The sequence below is a fragment of the Chaetura pelagica genome, unplaced genomic scaffold (assembly GCF_000747805.2).
Source record: "Chaetura pelagica isolate M959 unplaced genomic scaffold, ChaPel_1.0 scaffold192, whole genome shotgun sequence".
NCBI classification, from domain to species: Eukaryota; Metazoa; Chordata; class Aves; order Apodiformes; family Apodidae; genus Chaetura; species Chaetura pelagica.
Genome location: NW_009952570.1, coordinates 283,246 through 305,100, shown reverse-complemented (window position 1 = coordinate 305,100; position 21,855 = coordinate 283,246).

Here is a 21,855-nt window from a genome sequence, read left to right as displayed (position 1 = left end):
ACCCTGATGTGGCTCCACTTTTGTTGTTGCTCTTGCATTGCTGCTGCCTTCTAAGCAGTGGGTTTGGTGGCAGCAGAGCAGACTTTCTGAGCCTGCAGGTACCCCAGGTCAGGTTCTGACTTGCAAGACTAAGAGGGAGAGAATTTCTTCAGGCCTGGATAGTGGCTGGAGGGGGCTGAGATCAGAGCCCTTCCACTTCCAAACAGGAAACAGCTGCCCTTGCTTTCGTCCTCCCAGAGCTCCTAGAACTGGCCACCCTCCAGCTTCCTGCAGAAACACCCTCTGGGGGCTGGGGTGGCCAGTGGCTGTGACCCTGCCCTGTCCCTGAGGGTGCTGACACGGCCACATCCTGGGATGGGGGACAAGAATTTGGGGTTATCAAGGAAGGACATAAACTTGTGGCTGGCTGGTGACATAGCAAGGGAATATCCATGGAAGGGTTGGGGGACAGATGTGTGTCTGTGTGATCTGAGCTGGAAAAAGTCTTGGTGGCTGCAGTTCTGTGGTGCTGAGCTAAGGAGCTTCACTGAGAGGCAAAGGACTTGGCTCTGCTCTGCTGTGGCTGCACCACTTTTGGCCACCTCCAAGTGAGCTCAGAGCTGCTGGTAAAGCCCTGGGGCTGTGTCCTGTGTCCCTGGGAAAGGCTGAGAGCCTTGTCCTTCCCCACCATCATGGCTGCTAGGCTACATCCAGCTCAGCACTTCTCAGGAATCTCCCAAAAATCCCAGCTCAGGGTTCAGGACAAGAGTCTTGCTGAGTGGGAAGCTCCTCCACATGGAGCAGCTCTTGCCAGGCACGGCCTGACAGGCACAAACCCTCTTCCTCCCAGGATATGATTCATTTCTTGCACTGTGGCAAGAAGCCTGGGGTGCAGCTGATGATGCTGACCTGGGTCTGTCCTACTGGCACCAGAACCAAAGTGGGAACCCATCTTCCAGAAGCTGGTAGTGGCCTGAGTGCCAAAGGAGCTGTGCTGGCCACTCTGGGGACACGAGTTTAGCTGGTACTTTTTGCAGCCCCTGCCTGGAGCAACAGGCTGTCTAATACGTTTTAAGAGCTATACTTGTCCTTCCTTAGCAAGGTGGTAGCATTCAGGTGTTCAGGGCTGGTGTCTGGGGTGGTCAGTGATCCTGCTGGATGATGGAACCAGGGTGATCTACACTGTGTCACCTCCTCCTCCTAAGGAGGCTCCATCTGTGCAGAGAAGCTGCATTTCTGGGCAGGGTGCACCTTGCACCTCCCCACAGGGTGCCCTGGAGCTGGGCCAGGTGAGAGGCAGAGTAGGGGTCTGGTCAGGAGATCCCAGTGCCTGCTTTGGGCCAGGCTGCAGCAGAGCTTTCCCAGCAGCTTGGTTTGAGGGGGGACCAGTGAGGGAGCCGTGTCCCCCTGGTCCCTACTCCCTGCCATTCCCTTCCTGTTGCCATGGGCAAATTCCCTCTGTCACTGCTCCAGGACAAAGCACACTTCCCTGGTTGGGGTCCCTTTGGACAGACTGTCCTCATGGCCATGAAACAAGCCCAACTGGCATGAAATCATTTAGAAGACTCACGAGAGGATTTGGGTCTTAGCTGCTCATTTCCTGCTGCATTCACCAAGCTGCAATTAGCAGGGACCTGAAAGATTACAGGGTGCTGCTTTTCCTGCCCATCCTCTTTCATCCCCTGACTTCTTTTTTCATTCCTCATTTCCTTCCTTTCAGAGCTGGACATATTGGATGTCTCCATTTCTACGTGTGGGGTTTCCCCCCCCCCTTCTCTCCTCATTTCATTCCTCATTTCCCTCTTTTCCTTTTTTGTGCTTTGTTGTTTTTTTTTTAGCCTCTTTGCTTCCCTCATCCCTTGTATTCTTTTCTTCCCCTTGCTTGATTCTCTCTCTCTATATTTAAACCCAGGCAAGCCCAAATTATTTATGAAGGGCTGTAATTTATGATGCGTTCTTAATGTCTTGGAAGACACAGATAATTTATTTAATGAGTAAAGACATGATAATTCACAGATGATGATTCCAGTCAGAAAATTAGTTTCATTAATTTGCTGTGAATTCTCTGCTTTGATTTAGTGCAGAAGGAGCTCCTGTAGCCCAGTGCAAGTCTTCACCATGGTATTTTCTTTTTGGTCATCACTGAGCCAACATGCAAGTTGGCTTCCTCATGCCTTGCTTATCTCCCTGGTGCTCCTGGTTCTGCTCCTGTCCTAGCAACAAAGACCCATAGGCAGCAGGTTTCTTGTAGTGTATGTGGTCAGGAGACTGGGAAGAAACTGGGATGGAGGTGGTGTTGCCATTCCAGGTGATGATGAAACAGGCAACATGTTTGTTTCCCAGAGCCACATCCTGCTCTCTGAGCTTTACCCAATTCATTGCAGCTCTAAGAGAGGATAAAAAAGTCAGTTTGCTTTTTAAAATAGAGTATAAAAGGTACTTTTTCAAATAAATTTCAAGGCAGATAATTTTACAGTAGAGTCTTGCTGATAACTCCAGTATATATAAATATTATAGGAAACCTATAGAAGTGATTCATGGTGTACTATTGATCTAATCAGATTTAATTAAGTGTTTGCATCATGCCTTGTTAATCACAGATAATAGGGCTCCAAGGACACCTTGCAGAATCAGAGCTTTGCTTCTCACAGCAGCATCCAGGGATGCATCTTTCTGAGCCCACTGTAGCCTGTAGGTTTTTTCCCCCAGGGATAAGCTTCCCTGCTGGATTTTACAGTCTTGTAAAACCAGGTCTGTTGATGGTGCTCTCAACCACCTTCCTAGGCAGACAGAAGTACAATGTTCCTGATGTCAGCTGAGGAAAGTATCCCAACTTTTGCTGGCAAAAATGGCAACATCAGTGGATCAGTGTTTCTGCCCTGTGGGATGGGGAGAGGTGTGTTGGCTCTGGGACTGGGCAGTGGGGGTGCAAAGAGCTGCACTGGTGTGTGCTGGGAGCCCCTCTGCATGGGTGGGTGAGCTGGCTGGGACCCATCTGGGTCCCAAAGAGATGTTGCTTTGCTCATGAGCCCTCAGGACTGATTGAGAGGGCTTTAAAGCAGCACTCCTGGGGGAAGGGAATGCCCTCAGGAGAGCTGAAGGAAGCCAAGGGTTGGCATGGCACTGTCTGAGGGTGGCACTGCTCCTGGGGGCTTCAAGGAGAGTGGAGAATCCTAATGGTTTGGAAGGGACCTTAAAGATCATCTAGTTCCAACCCCTTTGCAATAAGCAGGGACATCTTCAACTAGATCAGGTTTCTCAGAGCCCTGTCCAAACTGAACAACCCCAGTGGTGGGGCATCCTCCACTTCTGGGGGATCTGTGCCAGTGTCTCACCACCTTCATCCTAAAACAAGTGCTTCATCTCCATCTGGGTTGGTGTGGCCTCACCTTGAGTAGTGTGAGCAGCTTTGGGAGCCACAGCTGGTAAAGGATGTGGAGGTCTGGGAACATGAGGTGGTCACACACACTGGAAGAGGCTTCCTAGAGAGGTGGTTGATCCCCCAACCCTGTCAGGGCTTTAGAGGCACTTGGACAATGACTTTAACTTGAAGTGGTTGGCCAGTTGTACTAGGTGAGAGGACAAGGGGGAAGAGATGAAAACTGGGAGAGGGGAGGTTGAGGTGAGACATGAGGAGGGAATTGTGGAGTGTGAGGGTGGTGAGAGCCTGGCCCAGGTTGCCCAGGGAAGCTGTGGCTGCCCCATCCCTGGCAGTGTTGAAGGGCAGGTTGGATGGGGCTTGGAGCAACCTGGGCTGGTGGGAGGTGTCCCTGCCCATGCAGGGGGTTGGATCTGGATGGTCTTGAAGGTCCCTTCCAACTCCAAACATTCTGTGATTGAGCACTGGGTGGGATCCTGTTTGCTCCTTACAGGTTTGGAATGAGCTGGTGGTGGGACTCATGTTTTGAGCATCTGATGTTTGTGGACAATAATAGAGGATTCCCCAGACAAGTGGGTCTGTCTTTGCTGTCTCTGCCTGCCTGGTTGGGGTTAGTGGCATTTCTCCTTGGTTTTGCCCCATGACTTGTGTGTTCTGATCACCACAGCTGAGCTGGTATAACCAGGTCTGGAAAAGCTGGTTTAGGACGTTATGAATGGGCATCAGACTGGGAAATCTCCCCCCCCAACCCCCCCAACTTGCTGCCTATGAAATCCCCTCCAAAGGCCAGACTTGGGGATGTGGTTGAGTTGGAGGAGGTGCAAATTGTCCTGGGGTAGCTGATGTGAAGTGAAAGCTTCCAGAACTCTGGGAAAATGCTGGAGAAATGGGGAACAAACGTGTCATTAAATGTCCAGGCTCTTTTTTCAAAAGAAGTGTTGCTGGTGAGGTTTGATTGTGCCATTCTTCTCCGGGTCCTCTGATCAGCTCAATCAGCAGGGGTGGTTGGCAGGAGCTGATGAAGGGGGTTGCAAAGGTTGGGTCCTGTCAGTTCCAGGTCCTAGAGGTCTGTGACTTGTTTGCTGCCTGTTCTTGGGCTTCTTGAGTTTAGGATCACTTTTTTCCTGGCTTCTTCCATGTGAGCCAAGCCCTCATTCCCCAGGAGGGTGGCTTCTCTGGGGTACTTGCAGCAATGGGTGCAGTTGTGATGCTGCTCAGCAGAGGCTCTGCTGGAGGGAGGGGTCCCAGCTCAAGGGTTTAATTGCTGAGGAGGTGTCTGATGCTTGAGTCTTTTTTTTTTTTTTTTTTTTTTCTGGGATTCTGAGCTGCAATGATTCAGTTGTGGCCTAGAAAAGCCTTGCAGAACTTCTAGATGCTTCCCAGGAGCACGTGCACCTGTGGCTGACCCCATCTTGCTTCCTGAGGTGCTCTGAGAGCAGTCTGGTGTGTGAGCACAGATGTTCAAACAGACTATTGGGTGTTCTTGGGCAGTCCCATCTGGAAGCCTCCTCATACCCCCACCTCACCACTCCAGGTGGTTTTGTAGCAAGAGAACAGTCTTCACTCCTGCCCCAAAAGTGCTGCCTGGGGCATCTCCTGTGCCAGAGGGAATGTTGGCCAAGGAGCCTGGCATGGATGGGTCCCCTGGGACCCGTGTGCTGAGCTGCAGGGAGGTGTGAGGCACAGGAGATGTGTTCCCATTCCCTGGCCCTTGACCAAAACTCCTCCTGCCTCACCTGTGCAATGGCTTGGAGATGTGCTGGGTTGAAATTCAGCCCTTACAGGGGCTGCCCCCTTGGTGGGGCTGAGCAGTGGGAACTTCCTGGGGGAAGGTCACCATTGCCTAGTGCAGGCTGGGGCTTCCAAGCCTGCTCAGAGCATCAGGAGAGCATCATGTCACTGTGTCTGGCTCTGCTGCTGGCCAGGGCTCCCTCATCTTTCTTTCCGCACAGGCATCACAATGTGAACTTGATTGCATTGTTCTTTATGAGGAGCAGGAGCCAGATCTTGGCAGGATTTAGCCTTCCCTCCCCCACGCCCAGGACTGAGGCCTCCCCAGGTGATGTCTCAAGGGTGCATTTGACTGTTTGTAACCTCTGCTTGGAGCTGGACAGATGAGGAATGAACATCTCCTGCAGAAATGTCCTGCCTCCCCCCACGTGGGGAGGCATTCAGGAGCACTTTGGGACCAGCTGTACAAACACAGGAGCACATGAGCACGTTCCTCAGCACTCCTGTCCCCTCAGCACCTCCCCTCTGACCCTCCCTGAGCCTCCAAAGCAGCTCCAGGTTTGACCCCCAGGTCTTTGGAGGGGCCATATGGTCTCTGGCCAGGGCTGGTGGGACCATCATCCCTCCCAGAAGCAGTTGCTGCCCCATCCTGCTGCAGGGAGCAGCCAGATGGGATGTTCTGCTCAGCCCTTGTCCTTCCTCACAGCTTTAGAAGACTTGATGTGTGACTTGGATGCTTCTTTGGGAACAGACCAGCTTCTCCAGGGTGGTCAGCAGGGGCACCATCTCAGAGCTGTCTGCAGAAAACAGGCTCAGACACTCTCCCCTCTGCTCCTGGCTGCAGCACAGCCTGTTTGCCCCCTCCAGAAGCAGTGGCCCTGGCTGCTCTCTGCCCACCAGCCTGCACTGCTGCTCTGGTGAAGGACAAGGGCTCTGGCCAGTTGCTCCTGAGCTGGCCAGATGGAGCTGCCTCATCCCAGCAGAGCAGAGGAGTGCTTGTCCTTCAGCTTGTTGTGCTGCTTTTGGTCCCCTTCGAGCTCTCAACTGAATCACCATGTTCCTCAGAGCCCAGTCCTGCCCCTTCCCTGCTCACCCCTCAGGTGTTGGCCCCTTTGTCCCCCCTCCCTGTGAGCCATGCTGATGTCTCAGGAGTTGTTCTCACTGCCATGGGCTGTTCCTGAAGGGTCACTGATGATGCCTTTTTTTCCCCTTTGCTCTTCCCAGCTCATTTGAAGTCTCCCCTCTCAAAGTGGCACCATGAGGGCTTTGCTTGTCGTGCCAGCATCCTGGAGTTATTCCCTTTGGGGGAAGCTCCTTTCTTCGTAGATCCTGGTCCTCATAGATCCTGGTCCTCATAGATCCTGGTCCTCATAGATCCTGGTCCTCATAGATCAAGGCTGGTCCTTACCCTTGCACCTGCCTCCCTGCAGAAGCAGCCCAGTCCACCAAGCAGGTACAGTTGCCCTTCTTCCTCTTTGGTGGCTATTGCTTGTCCAACTGGCACAGCAGAAGCTGCCAAGAAGGCACAGGAATTGCTTTCCCTTCCCAGTAGCTGCACACCAAGAATTCCCAGGATCTCCTGCTGGGTGGTGATGTGGCAGGTGGCTTGCAGAGGGGTCCATCACCTCCCAGTGTCAGGCTGCACTTAGTGTGAAGCACTAAAGCCCTGAGGCCATCGTGGTCCCAAATGGAGCAGGTGATCAGCCAGGCTCCCTGGGCAAGGCTGTGGCTTGCCTGGGTCCCAGGTGGAGAAGAAAACAGGGGCCTCCCAGAGCAGCTGGGGTTGAATGCAGATCCATGTCCTGAAATCTTTGTCAAGGTGTGCAGAGGAGCCTGGGGAGGTCAGTAAGTAGTGAGTCCACAAAGCAATCTGGTGGAGCTGATCTCAGGTGGCACAGAAGCACTAAGTGCTGGGCAAATATTGGTGTCTTCCTCTCCCACTTATTGCAGGAGCTGGAGCTTCTCACACTCAACAAGTGACAGTGTCTGGCTTTTCCTGGGCCACTTCTGCAGCTCTCAGGACAGGGTGCTTCAAGTGGAAAAGCCTGTTCTTCTCTGTATGTGGCACTTCTTTCACCTGATGTGACTCCAGGATGAAGACTGTCCTGGTTAGCTGCTCCCCACACCTTCTATCCCTAAAAATGCCCTCCCAGACCCTCGTGGGGGGGATAACCTGGTGCCAGGAGCTGGTGTTTGCTGCCCTCAGGCTCTGGTCCTCACCCTTGCACTGCCCCACGGGCAACCAGGTGAAATGAAAACAACTTGTCTGGCTGCAGTTCTGTGAGCTGGGAACTCATCAAGCTTCAAGTGCTTTTAATGAAGAGCTGGTTCTGATCATGCCCAGCCTTTGCTTCCTCCCACGGAGGGGGGGCAGCCCTCTGAGGTCAAGATGAACTTGAGTTGCAGAACTTCTGGCACATGCAGGGAGGAAAACTGGAGAGCTTCCCCCTCCTGAAACTAGGCACCTGCAACGTGTGATCTACTGCTCCCCAGAGACCTGCTCCTCCTGGCTCTAATGCTGCTGAAAGCTGAACAAACACATTTGTTTCTGGACGTGACAGAGCCTTTCTCCTGCCTTCCCCTGTCCCTCTGGCCCTGGGGTGCAGCAGAAGCCCCATCTTCTCCTCCCAGCTGTGAGATGGCAGGCTCTGATGAAGCAAAGGGGTCACAGCCTTTAGCTAGTTCCTGCTTCTCATTCCTGGGCTTGGAGTTGAGGTTTCCTGAGCTAGACTCACTCCCTACACCCTGAACTTTAGCTGGTGTGAGAATGAGCTCTGAGCCCTCCTGGGGAGGGAAGAGAGGGGCTGCAGGCAGAGGTTCGAGCTGGGAGGCCACCTCCAGTTCCCCACTTCTGCTGGCTCTGGGTGCAAAAAGGACAGGCTCAGGTGCCAGGAGCCTTGTACAGGGGGTCTTTACCAGCAGTGTGAAGGCAACACCTTCATTTTACTCTGGCTTGAAGTGGGATTACTGGGGAAACTTCCAGTGATGCAGCTGCTGCCCTCTGTTCTGCCAGTACAGCAGGGATGGGTATGGCCAGTTGATTAGAACTGCTTCCCCTTGTTTCCCTCTTATAAATGACTTCCTCTTTACTCAGCTAGCAAAGAAAACAAGGGAAGAGTGAAGGAAGCCTGAACCTCCCTTTTATACCATATTCCAGATAAGGGCAGCCTGTGGGACACCCAGGGAATGGGTTTTCTTAGCCTCTTCAGTGTGTAAAATGAGGTTTTTGATGGCTGTTGCTGTTCCTTTGGAAGGGCTGGGAAGTCTGGGTCGTGGCAGATCAGAGTCAACTCCCCTCCTCTTCCCTGCCATCAGAATGAGCTGCTTCTGAACTGCAAAGCCTGATGTGGCTGGGTCAGCTCCAAGCTCATCCTTGATGAGGATCTTAATCAGGGCTCCAGCCATTGAACTCACCCTGATTGGGAAGGAAGAGGTGGTGGGGGGGGGGGGAAGCTTTTTTTGTCTGTGTTTTTCTTTGCTTAAATACTTTCCAGAAACTACTTCTGGCCAACTCTACAGGTAGAACCCTCTGACAGTGCCCAGAGGTGGGCTGTCTGCCCAGGGAGGGTGTGGAGGCTTCTTTTCTGGAGATATTCAAGACCCCCCCTGGATGCAGCCCTGGGGAATGTGCTCTGGGTGATCCTGCTTTAGCTGGGGGGGTTGGACCAGATGATCCCTGGAGGTCCCTTCCAACCTTGACAGTTCTGTGTCTCTGTGATCTCCCTTCTCCCTGGAAAATGGACCAGATCTCTGTGCATATAGCTGAGCTTGGCTGGGATGAGTCTGGGCCTTCCTTCTTAGCTGGTTGGAAGGTTTGTGTGATCTTGGCCTCTTTACTAACCCCACTGAGGAATTCTCACCCATGTGCACTTGCCTATAAAAGGTCAGGGGTGTGAAGGGGATTTTGCCTGTAAAGCAGTTAGTGTGGGATGGATGGACTTGATGGGCAGAGCTCTTGGAGGGGGTGAAGGGGGTAGGGACAACCCAGTTCTGCTTTCCAAATGTCTCTTCTGAAGGGTGTTTAAGATGGCAAGGAAGCTGCTGATAGCTACAGCTCACTGACTGGCTTGGAGGATCCTAGAATGCCAGGTTGGAAGGGGCCTCAAGGGTCATCTGGTCCAGCCTTTCTAGGCACTAATATAGTTGAGATGAGATGGCCCAGCAGCCTGTCAGGCTGAGACTTAAACCTGCCCAGTGTGGGGGAATCCACCACTTCCCCTGGGAGATTATTCCAATGTCTGACTGTTCTCATGGGGAAAAATTACCCAGGAATGATTCCCCAGGAGTAACTTCTAACCATTTCTCCTTGTCTTTTCCATGTGTAAATAGGGAGTCTCCATCTTCTTGGCAGCCACCCTTCAAGGACTGGAAGGTGGCAATAAAGTCTCTCTGAAGCCTTCTCTTCTCCAGGCTGAACAAACCCAGTTTTCTCAGCCTCTCCTCATATGGCAGGTCCTCCAGTCCTCTGATCATCCTCATGGCCCTTTCTCTGGACCCTCCCCAGCCTGTCCCATCCCTTTTGCAGAGCACCACAGAGCTCATGACATCTTTTGTGTCCTAGGGAAGCTGAAAGCTGAAGAAGCAACATCACAGGCTGGGTTGGGTTGGAAGGGACCTTCAAGACCATCCAGATCCAACCCCCTGCATGGGCAGGGACACCTCCCACCAGCCCAGGCTGCTCCAAGCCCCATCCAACCTGCCCTTCAACACTGCCAGGGATGGGGCAGCCACAGCTTCCCTGGGCAACCTGGGCCAGGCTCTCACCACCCTCACACTCCACAATTCCCTCCTCATGTCTCACATGGGTGAGCCTGAAGAATGGGTCCCCCTGGCTGCACTCAGTGACACGTCTTGCCATCAGTCCCAGTTGTTCTGGAGGGGCTAGGACAGACCTTCAAGCAAGCTACTCTGGTCTAGACTTAAAGTCCCTCCTGATCCCACCCCCAGGCTATTGATCCACCACTCTTGTTTATTGCAGGATGCTGTTGGGTGGAGCAACCAGCCCTCCTCCCAGATCTTGAGTTCTGCAGCTCTGCTGCCTTCCATGTTTCCAGTCTTTGCTGTTTTTCCAGAAACCTTTGCAAGCACCTTCTAACTAATGATGAGCCGTGTGGCCATAGATACTTCCCAAAGCTTGCATGCAAGGGGAAGTCTGGCCACTCTGTCAACCACACTCAGTTTCTCTTTTATCCAAAATTCCAAAAGCTTGAACAAAATAGCCCCTTGGCATTGTTCCTAGGAAACCACTCACCAGGCAGTTGGAAATAATGGTGCAGATAATTTGCTTGAATGCTGCTGATCTGCACATTTTAGTATCTTTCTGTTTCAAAAGAAATTGGGAAGAGGGGCAGTGTTACTGTCTTTTGAGAAATAATAAAGGCAGAGGGTTGCACAGGCAGCAATTCTTCCTTTTCTTTTGTAGCATTAGGTAAAATTAAAGCAATGTCCAAAAAAAACCCCCCACCAATAACAACCAACATGCAAGTAGCAGTAAGTAAATCTTGTTCTTTTTAAATACAGAACAAAGTTAATGGATATATATTTTTTCTTTTTCTTCTGTGAAAATATCCAAAGGCTATTTGGAGTTCTAATGGGAGAACTTATTAGGCTCTTGTTTTGAAGGGGGATTAACAAAGTGGTTTGGGAGGGGAAGGAGATTTTTGGCTGACGTGGTTGCGTTGTTGTAGCTTTTCCTCCTTGTTCCCAAGTTTTCATCTTCCAAAACTACAGATTTTAATTAAAAAAAAAAAAAAAAAAGGGGGAGACAAAGGGGGGAGAAATTCTTGGCCTTTCAGCTCGGCAGCACACACAGACAAATAAATTAAAAAGTGGGAGAAGTGGAACTAACCCAATAATCCGTGAAAACCTAATTTCCCTGGCAGGCGGCGCTGACGCAAACGTCTCCCCTCTCCCTTCCCCTGCTCCAGTCCAAGGGCAGTGATTGGAGAAATTGGTTAACAAGATCAGAAAATTTAATTACTGTTCTGCCTCCCCTTCCCCAGAAATTGGATGTCACACTTCCTTGTAGCCTGGTTGGAAGATGGGCTGTAGGTTTTTTCACACGACTTGAACCCGACTCCCAACGCTCTCCTTCCACCTCTTCTCCATGGAAATATCCAGCCTGTGCAGCTCATCCTTGGATTAGGAGCTGTATTGAAAGCTGATTTAAAACTCTGCCTGGCCTAAACGGAGCCTGTTTTTGTTCCTGGTGTTAGGGGAAGCATTGAAAGGGGAGAGAAGGGGGTTGGGATGCACCCTGGAGCATCATCTCGAGGTGTTCCCCATCTCCACGCTGGAACAGGCAAAAGGAGAGGGCAGGGTCAGAGAAAGCTTTGGATTTGCATTGCTCCTGCTCCTCTGGCTTCATGCCTGGGCCACAGGCAGCACAAATTAGAGTTTTCCTGTCTGTTCAAGCTGCAGGTCTCAGACCTAAGCTCCCTCTTTTTTTTTCCTCCTTGCTCCCAGGCTTTTGTGGGGAATCTGTGGATCCTGAAGAGCAGAGGCTGTTTCTCCTTGGCAGGGCAGAGATGACCACAGTGCAGAGGAGAGGAAACCTGGCCTGCTTTGTCATGTCACTTCTATCTATGGAGGGATCTCAGACATGTAATTAACTGAAAAGGAGACTGTTCTGCATAACACAAGCCTCTGGTATCCAGCCCAGCAGGCCCAGCCACCCAGGCTTTGGTCTCATGGCTTCCAATGTCACCAGAGTCCCCTGGTAGCTGAGCAGCCTTGCTGAAAACAGCTGCTCTATTTATTTTTTGATTTGTATTCCCAGCATGTCCCATTCTGTGCTAACTGTAAAGCCTGGCTTAAGAATTCAATGTGAGCACCTTATCAGATAATGAATAATGATTTATTGAACATATGGGTAAACAGCACAGATAAGGCATAAATACACTGCGGAAATGCAGTTGTATTTGGAGGAATGTGTAACAAATTGCTCCTGTTTGCAGCTGCCACAAAGGCACCTTCTGGATGGGCTGCCCTGCAGGGCCTGGCTGGGAAAAACATAAGGAGGAAGGGTGAGGGCAAGTTAGGGGCTCCAGGAAAGCTGGGAAGGGACTTGGGACAAGGGCAAGGAGGGATGGGATGAGGGGGAAGGGATGAAAACTGGAGGAGGGGAGATTGAGGTGAGACATGAGGAGGGAATTGTGGAGTGTGAGGGTGGTGAGAGCCTGGCCCAGGTTGCCCAGGGAAGCTGTGGCTGCCCCATCCCTGGCAGTGTTGAAGGGCAGGTTGGATGGGGCTTGGAGCAGCCTGGGCTGGTGGGAGGTGTCCCTGCCCATGCAGGGGGGTGGATCTGGATGACCTTTAAGGTCCATTCCAACCTAATCCAGCCTGTGATTCCATGATTGGGTCATTGAACACAGGGCTCTGTGTGTGCAGGTGGTGACTGGTGCCATTGGCACTGTGTGCCAACCAGCTACCCTGCTTTCCCTTTTGAAGTGATTCCCCCTCCCCACAAAGACTCTGCTCAGCTAAACCAGCAGCTGCCCTTGTCCTGCCTGTCTAGCCTGCCATGTCTTTGCTGCTGAGTTTGCAGTCACTGTGGGTGGAAAACCCGTTGGAGATCCAGCATAGCCTTGCTGGTCTTAGAGTTGCCCAAGTGTTGGGGCACTGTTCCACCCTTGCCATCCTCAGGTGTTCACTCATCCTCCTCTGTGCATCTTCTTCTCTGTGGGACCAACCACCTGACGTGCTCTCTCTCTACCTGCTGAGATGCCTCCAGCTCCTCCCTGCAGGCAGAGGGGATGGTGAGTGCTCAGCCTGGCCTCCTCATTTATTCTCCCTGCAGCCCTTGAGATCTACTCCTCCACTCTCTGACCAGGGGCCTCGCCATCAATGAGCCAGTGTTACTTGCAGCCCCCCCTAAGGTCACAGATCAATGATAGCTGCACTTTTCCCCTCTGCTTTGATCAGCAGGCACCAAAGGCAGTGACATCTGGATCCTTTAAACCAGAGGGGAGTCAAACCCCACCGAGTGGGTTGTTACGTGTCTGCACCACGGATGTGGTGGGGTTGGAGAAGACCTGGCTAGCCTAAAGGTATTTCAGTGCAGAGCCTGGCAGTTTGGTGGTGGTGCTGCCAGCTTTCAGCCTGGGGGTGGAGGGTACAGGCGATGCTGGCCTGTTCTCAGCTTCCATGTCATAATCCTTTCAGACACAGAGGGGCTGTGGCTCAGGAGTCCTCTGAGATCATCCTCTGCATGCCAGGGGGTGGTGCCATGGATGAGTATGGGAACACAGCTAGTTAGGCTTCTCCAGCTCTGGCCTCACCACCTGCAAGTGGGAAGATGCTGATGTTTCTCATATGCTCCACAACAATGACAGTGATGTTGTCTTCCCTGAGGCTTTTGTGGGGGCCTCACTTGTTCTTTTTTCCAGTGTCTCACTGTGTGAATCCCTTCCCCTTGCTTCTCACCATCCCCCTTTTTTTTTTTTTTTTTTTTTTTCCCCAGCAGGCCCAGTTCTCTGTGGTGTGACTTCTGGGCTAGAAGGTAAATGACACAAGCCCAGGGACCAGGAGCTGGGTAGAGCTTTGTGATCTGCTCTGTCGGCAGATCCAGCCGCAGAGAGAATTCGATTTGCATACATTTCCTACCCTGAATTCCTCTGGTGCTATTAGGAGTCTCCATAGCTAACACAGTCTCTGAACTCTGGGGCTTATCTGCATGCAGGAGTTACGTGTATTTGATTCCTTAGAAAGAGATTTACTGAAGTGTTTTCCATGTTATTGTCCTCCCCTCCTTTCCCTCCCCGCCGGAGGATTTCGTGCCGCTGCAGAGACACTTTGATCTGAGTTAATTCTTTGCTGAAGCTTCACAAGACAATAGGAAAAAAAGGAACAACAACCCAGCACTGCTCTGGGAAGAATCCTTCCTGCTCAGAAAAGGTGGAAATAGTGCTGACTTGGTGAGGTGGTGCAGCTGGAAGGCAGAGAGCCTTGCTTGCTGCTCCCGGGGTGTTGTTTGGCTGGTGAGCACCAAGCTGGGAGTGCTGCTCTGGGCTGGGGGGAGATGTGGGAAGGACTGGTTGCCTGGGGGTTGTTCCTGTCAGGAATTAGGGTGAGTGACTATCAGAGGGACTGTGGGGAGTTGCCTGGCTGGGGGGTTGTGGGCCACGTGTGCTTTCCTTGCTAAGATGCTCAAGGAAGAGGTTTGGTGGTGTGAGTGGTGGGAGGACAACCCTGTGACCCCAAGGGCTGCTGTTCAGAGGCAGAGCTGGAAGTTCTAAACACCAGCTCTTCTTTCCCAAGGTCTCTTGGCTTTCACACCCAGATCAGAGCGGATGCAGGCACGGATTCAGGTCCTGCCCCACCAGACTCCTCTATCCAATCTTCACCTCGCTGAAGCGTCCCCCAAACTAAACCAGGTGCCAGCGGAGACACGGGCTCTGTGGGATCAGCTCCCGTGGGAAAGTTAGTGATCTGCACCCTGTGGGGCTTCCTCCTGCCCCTCCTTGTGCCTGGCTGTGAATTGATGACCCCACTGCAGAGCTTCTGGAGCTGAATGTGCTGAGTGAAAGCACGAGCGCAGCGAAGGGGCCCAGTGATTCTGGGCACCAGGCTCGTGTCTGAAAGATTACAGCACAAACCTAATGAGCTCATTAATTTCATTTCATTAACCAAACACTGCTTGTGGAGAATGGCAAATATTTAAAGAAGCGCAGCAGGGTCAGAAACACATTTAATTAATGTTGTCACATGATGCTGAGAACAGGAGGAGGGAATAAATCCTGACGCTGTGTATGAAGATCCATGGTGGCTTCTCTTTTGTATTTAATGTGCTTCTTGGGTATGAGTCCCCTTGCTGTTGGCTGGCTCCTGTCACCACAGTGACTGAGCAGCTCCCTGCCTTGGCTGTGTTTCCCCTTCCTCCCAGGGCCCGTGGAAGTCCAGCAGTGCTGTTGTCCCATTCAGGGGGGGAACATGAGGAGAGGACTCCAGCACAGTTGCACAACAGCTCAGTGGCAGGTGATGCTGGTTTCTCTGTGGTTCTTCTCCTTGGCAAGCCATGCTTCCTGTGATTGGCACAATCAATTAGCTGTCTGAGCTTGTCACCTTCCTGTTCATCCAGCTGGGTGCTCTGGATGCCACAGCGTGAGTGACACTGGGAAGGCACACGCAGATGATAAGGAGGAGAGAGGGTCAAAGCCTTTCTCAAACCCTCTGAAGTCTGGTGTGCTTGGCTTGCCCCTGCAAAGCAGGTTCTCATCCCCCTCCTCTCCCGCGTGAATCCTTCCCCCAGGGAATTTGGACCTGGGGATGCTGGCACGAGGTTTCTGAATCCCTGCTGTTGAAGTGGGCTTTGCTGGAAGCTCATTTTGGTTTGGGGGAGAACATCTCATTTGTGGCTCTTTGGTGAGGTCTGCTGGGAGGCATCCCATGGAAACTGCATATTCCTTTTCTGATTGTCCTGGTACACTCAGCTCCTTCAGGAACATGGAATGAGGATGGATGCCCAGGATGCAGCTGGAGGTCTGGGCTTCTCACTGGCAAATGATTTCTGTGGTTTCTGGTTCAAGAAGCATCCCAGCTAAAGCAATCTCAGAGTGGGTGGGACCCTGAAATCTGCTGGCCCTCCTGTCTTTGTGCATGTACCACTTCAGGCTGCTCTTAGCTCTGCTAAAGGGTCCTGCTTTGAGAGAGGCAGGAGGGGGCTCTGATTTAGCATCAGTGGCCTCCTGAACTCACCTGGGGTGTTCAGAGGGCCGAGCCTGTAGTACCTTGAAAATTAGCTTGGCCAAGGAATTGTCAAACCATGTCAGCATTGCTGCTGATGGTTGGTTTGACGGGGTGCTCAAACCATGCCCTGGGCTGCCAGGACTGCTTCATTTCAATCAGTGGGTCACCCACGGCAGGGCACTGGGTGACCAGGTGTGAATTGGTTTTAGCTACAGGTCTGAGCCAGGTGGCTGCAAATGCCTTCTTGAGGCCACAGCTCCCTCTGGGGACCACTCCACCCCTCCAGCAAACCTCCTGCTGCCAACCTCCCCTTGTAGCAGGGGGTGTAGGCAGGACCCATGTTCTCCTTACCATGAGAGCAAATGCTCTCATGTCCTTGGCAATGTTCCTCAGTGGTGAGGACAGCAGCATCAAATGTCTGCTGTTGATGCAGTGCTGGTGGTGTGAGGAGCTGAGAGGGGCAGTGCTGGGCAGGTGGGGGGCAGGCAGGGCTGGGGGGGTTGCTGGCATTAGTTGCTGCAGCTGAAGGAAGCAACTGGGCTGAAAGGCCAGAGTATAAATGGTGAAGTGCCTGTGATTTGGTCCTTTGGTGACAGCTTTGGCCTCCAGCTCCCTTGGCAGTGCCTGGCACTTCCACGAGCAGTTGGAAGCAGGTGGGAGCAGAGGAAGGCAAAGAGCAGGAGGAGAAGGTCTCCAGTCTCTGGGGCACTTTGCCCGAGACCCCGTCGCTCACCCCTTGGCTTGTCATGACTTGGTTCTTCTTTCTTGCCATCAGATGAAGCTGTTCCTGGGGCTGGTGAGTCCCACGTGGTTGGGGACCAGGCACTTGTGGCCGTGCTCAGCCCCAGGCATCTTGGCCCTGCAGAACCTCTGAGAAGCTGGGAGGGATGGAGCTGGGATGACTGGTGGGGTCTCATTCTGGCAGTGCAGACCACCCCAGAGTGACAGATTGGCTGTGGGATGAGGGATTTGTCCCCCTTTGCTTGGTTGGTGACCCAGAGAAAGTCCCTTTGGGGGGACCCCAAGGGGTCGGTTGTAGTTTTTGCTCCCAGTGAGAGAGGACACGATGCCCATCACTGCAGTAAGACTGGATTGTAGCAGGAACACCTACTGATGGCAAGTCCTAGTGGTTTGGTTGCAACCTTTCTGCTCACCTGGGCAGTGAAGTGGTGGAGCCTTTGTCCTTGGCTGGCAGGTGGTGTCTGCACCTGATGGGGATCAGTGCCCAGGAGGCAGATTGTAGCAGCTTCCAGGGTGGGTTGGTTGGACTGTCCTTCCCACCCCTGACATATGGGCCTTGGACCTGTCCAGCTTGTGCCTTCTGCTTGGGTGGATAGTCCCAGTCCCCAGCCCAGCATGGGAAGAAGCAAAACCCCTCCCTGCTGCAAAGACCTCGCTTTCCTTTGGGAAAAGGAGTGGCACAGTGTGGCCTTGGGAAAGGTCCCTCCAGGTCCAGCACAGCTGTGGTCCTGGCCCCAGAGCAGGAGGTGCAAACCACAGGGAACCTGCCAGGGCTGAGGCAGGTTTGGGTGATCTTGCCAAGCTCCTGTGATGCTGGGAGGCCAACAGCATTTCTGTGCTCTCAGTGACACGTGTTGCCCTTTCTCGGAGGGTCTGTTTTTTGTCCTGCATCCTGCTGAGCTGTTCCTGGGGCCTGGGAAACAGAAAACCCCTTCTCCTGCATGAAACCACAGGGACAACCACCTCCAGTGGCCAAGGAAGCAGCTGTGGCCTTTGATTCTCTGCCTGGAGGACCGTGGTTTGATGGGTTGTCATTTGCACATGGTTGAGCAGCTCTTCCCTGTCGCTTCCTGGCTCCCTGAAAAGCCAGGTCCCACCAGGGATGTGACAGATTGGCCAGTGACCTGGAAGGACATCAAATGGAAGGATTTAGCTTCTGGAGGGGGCTTGTCCAGGGAACTCGTAGGTGGAGAAACAAAAAACCTTCCAAATACCAAGGCAGTCTGTTCTCAGAGGGAGAAACTGGAGTGAAAGGGCACCCAACAGCAAAATGCTCCCTGAACTGCAGCTATTGAATGTGATTCCCGTTCCCAGCTTCTTTGAATAAGTGTTTGACCATCTTTGAAGGTGTTTTCTAGTTCACTGGTGCCATCCACAAACAGATTTTCTTGCCCTGCTCTCTGAAATTTGGACCATGCCCAGAAATTTGCTTATCCCTGTTATACTCCAGGTGCCTGAATCCCTGTTGATCAGCCAGCTCCTGAGAGCAGAACAAACTTGCCTTTTGAACCTTTCCAACCATATTACAAAAGCAAAAGATGGCTGGGATCAGGAAAAACCAGCTTTGCCAGTAGAAACCTGAAAGGTAGAACAAAAAAAACTCCCAAACTGGTGGATTTCAACAGAATGTAAAACCTGTTCTTTGGGTGGGTGGTTGTTCTCTTTTCAGGGAGAGATACTCCCTGCTCAGGAGCTGAAAGGCAAAGATTTTTCTTCCCCCTGCTCTAGTAGTGGCACCTTCTGCTGTCAGGATTGATGGCTTAGATTCTGAAGATACTTCAGGCTTCAATAGTTATGCTCCCTTAATTGAGGTATTACAGGTACTATGGATTTTTTTTAGCACATCCTTGACTTTTTGTTGTTTTCCACGGTTCGGTGGTTGCCTCTGTGGGTGAACTTGGAGCTCTATCCAGAAGGTAAACAGAAATCCTTCAAAGAAAATAAAAAATGAAAAAGAAAGTGAGTCTAAATATAAATCTGTCAAAATCAGAGTCTTCTCTGCAGAGGCATGAAAGGAAACCAAACCAACTGCCTGTATCTGTGGGAGCCAGGGGTGCCAGGTGTCCCCCAGGGACGTGGAGACAGATCCATGAACTGCAAAGAGAAACCACATGAGTGAAGTTCTGGCTTTGCTGAAGTCTGGGGCAAAAATCTTCCATGGATTTCACTCTTGGGGGAAAAAAGGAAGGGAGGTATGGGGGGGAAAGGCACGTTCATGTTCTCAAAGTTTGGCCTGAGTGTTTGCTCGTCCTCCAACTCCAGTTGGTGGTGGTCAGCAGTTTTGCTTCTCAGAAGATGCTGAGTAGGTGCCTTCAGAAAACCCAGCTGCTTTCCTCAGAAGGGATCTGCACTCAGGCACTAAGAGGAAATTCTTGGCCTTGCAGAAATCCACAGAACCTTTTTTCCCAACCACCACTTTGCATCCTTTTTGGTAGCCCAACACTTGATCTGCTGTGCTTCCCTGCTGGGTCTTCCATTGCACTTTTCCTTGGGCACTCTGGAAATCATTTCCATTCCCAATCTGTTGGGCTCTGGCTGAAGTTAGTTTAGTTTTCACTTTTTCTTTTTTTTAACCAAGGAAGATAGAGAAAAATCTTTCTTTTTGTTTCTCCTGGAAGAGCTGAGACCAAAAAAAAAATGGTTTTCATTAGAAATTCCCACAGGGAAGGAATAGGAGACAAAATCCTATTTTCTGAGTAGCTCTTGTTTCAAATACTGAGGCAGAGTGAATCTTTTATAAGCCCTTTTAGAGGCAAAATTGTAAACAGAATGGTCCATGAAAATGGGAAATATCTTGTACATCCTAAAAAGCACCAGGCCATGGTTGTGTAAGGGGCTCCTCCTGCTCCACTTCTTCTGGTGAAACACTCCCAGGCTGCTTCTTCAGGCAAACTTTCCATATCCATAAGCCAGAAGCTTTATCAGAAAGGGAATAATTTTGGGGAAATGTCAATATGAATATTGCAGTCTCTTTGCTCTTTGTGTTGTCCCCTCAGTTGTGAAGTTGGAGGAGATAACATGCAATGATGGTGTCACTGAAGTTGGTGGAGCCATTTGCAGGAGTTTTGGAGAGAGAACCTTCTAGGCACTGAGGGGCTGCCCTGCTCCCACCTCTCTGTTGTCCTGAGGGGTGTTTAGCCTGGAGAAGAGGAGACTGAGGGGGGACCTTCTCACTCTCTACAACCACCAGAAGGAGGTTGTGCTCAGGTGGAGTCTGGGCTCTTCTTCCAGGCAACCAGCAAAAAGACAAGAGGGCCTGGCCTGAAGCTGCTCCAGGGGAGGTTTAGGTTGGATATTGGGAAGCAATTCCTCATGGAGAGGGTGATCAGACCTTGGGATGGACTGCCCAGGAACGTGGTGGAGGCACCATCTCTGGAGGTGTTAAAGGAAAGGCTGGAGGTGGCACTTGGTGCCATGGTCTGGAGATGTGGTGGTGTCAGGTGATAGGCTGGACCTGATGGTCTTACAGGTCTTTTCCAGCCTTGGTGATTCCATGATCCTGATTCTGTGTTGCAAAATGGACTGAAAACTGCATTTTACTGCGTGTGTGTGTGAGATTCACTGATGTTAGGGTGTCCTCTTTGGTGCTGAAGGTCTGAGAGGTGTGACTAGGGCTTCCAGAGGACCAAGAAGAGGACATCCTCATAACTCACATGCCTGCCTTAAGGAATGCCCACAGTTCATCCTGTGCTAGCAACAAAGCTCTTGCTCCTCTGGTCAGAGTGGGTTGTCCTTGTGGGGGTGGAGAGCTGGGGACCCTGTCTTGCCTGGCTCCTTCTTGCAAAGGGCCCAGATCTGGGGGTTAGGCTTGGGTGAGGGTAGTTTTGGGCTCAGGAGTGAGGGTTTTGGGCATCTCCATGGTTTTGGAGAGAAAAACTCTTCTCTCATCACACTGTTGAGTTTTAACTGCTGCCAAGTTCTGTGGAGGACTCTGGCAACAGAGTGGAGCTGTTGGGGGCTTGATGTGGCATTTTACAATCCTGGGGACAGGCTCCCCCCCCATGTTTGTTTGGGTTATTTTTTTTTTGGTGTGAGTGATGTCCCCATTTAGGGCCAAATCATATTTTCCACACTATTTATTATTTATTTCCTGCATCTACTATTTAGAGGTGCTCAATCATGGGTCACCTGCTTTGGAGCAGCAGGAGCTAGGAGAGCCAGGGGCAGAAAGGATGAACCACAAGCATGGCTAGAGGATGTAGGAGACCAGGGTGGGCAATAGGTTTGACTGGTGGGCTGGGCTAACCTCTTCCTTGCTGCTGGGATATGCAAGAGCCTGTCCTGGCAGCTGTGCCAGCTGGAGCAAGGAAGGTGCTGAGTGCCTGGTGCAACATTCTGGGGTGGCATTTGGTTGGCATCTCTATGGGCTTACACAGAATCTTAGGGGCTGGAAGGGACCTCTGGAGATCACCCAGTCCAACCCCCCTGCCAGGGTCACCCAGAACAGATCCCACAGGATCCAGGTGGGTTTGAATGTCACCAGAGAAGGAGACTCCACAACCCCTCTGGGCAGCAATGAGGGGCTCCTCTGCCTCTGCCTGGTCTGCTGGGACTGGGTTGAACCTTGTCCTCTCCTCTGCCAGGGTGAGCTGCTCAGGTACCCAGTGCTGGGGTGAAGAGCTGGGCTCCAAACACTGGCTCCTGGTAGCAAAGATGAAGCTACTGTGCAGGTGTGAGAGAAGGTGGAAGAGCCCAGAGGAGCAGTGGGTAGGAAAAGCTTTCTGTTGTCAAGCAGAGTGGTTTTATTGCAAGCCTTAACAGTATTGATGGTGTTTTCCTAGAGCCCCAGAGCCAGATTTCATGTAGTTCAGCTGTCACTAAAAAGCCAATGTACATTTCTAGCCCTCCTGGCCTCTTTGACATCCTGGAAAATGAGATTCTGGAGCCTGAAAAAGCCACCAGGAAAATACTTGCTCCCTAGTATGTTGTCTTCAGCTCCTGGAGCAAAACTGGGTGTTTAGGGAGGCCGTGCTTGGGTTCATCTGTACTGAACAGCTGCCCAAATTCTCCCCAGCATCTTCAGGGTGTCTCCAAGACCCACAAGGCTTGGCCCGAAAACGTGTCATTCCACGGCACTGATCCCTGCAGCAGGGAGCTGTGCCATTGCATTGCTCTGCCTTGGCTTCCTTAGGCACTTTTCAGTCATTCTTTCACATGCAAGCCTGTCCTTGCTGCTCCAGCCTTACCAAAAGTGTCCCCACCAGTGGGGTTCCCCTTGCTGGGGACCATCCCAGTGGAGGGGATGCTGAGGGAAGGATCCCCCCCCCAGGGAGGGAGCTGAGCAGCTTCGCATCTGCTGGGAGGAGAACAGCAGGACGGGAGGCTTTTCCCAGGGGATG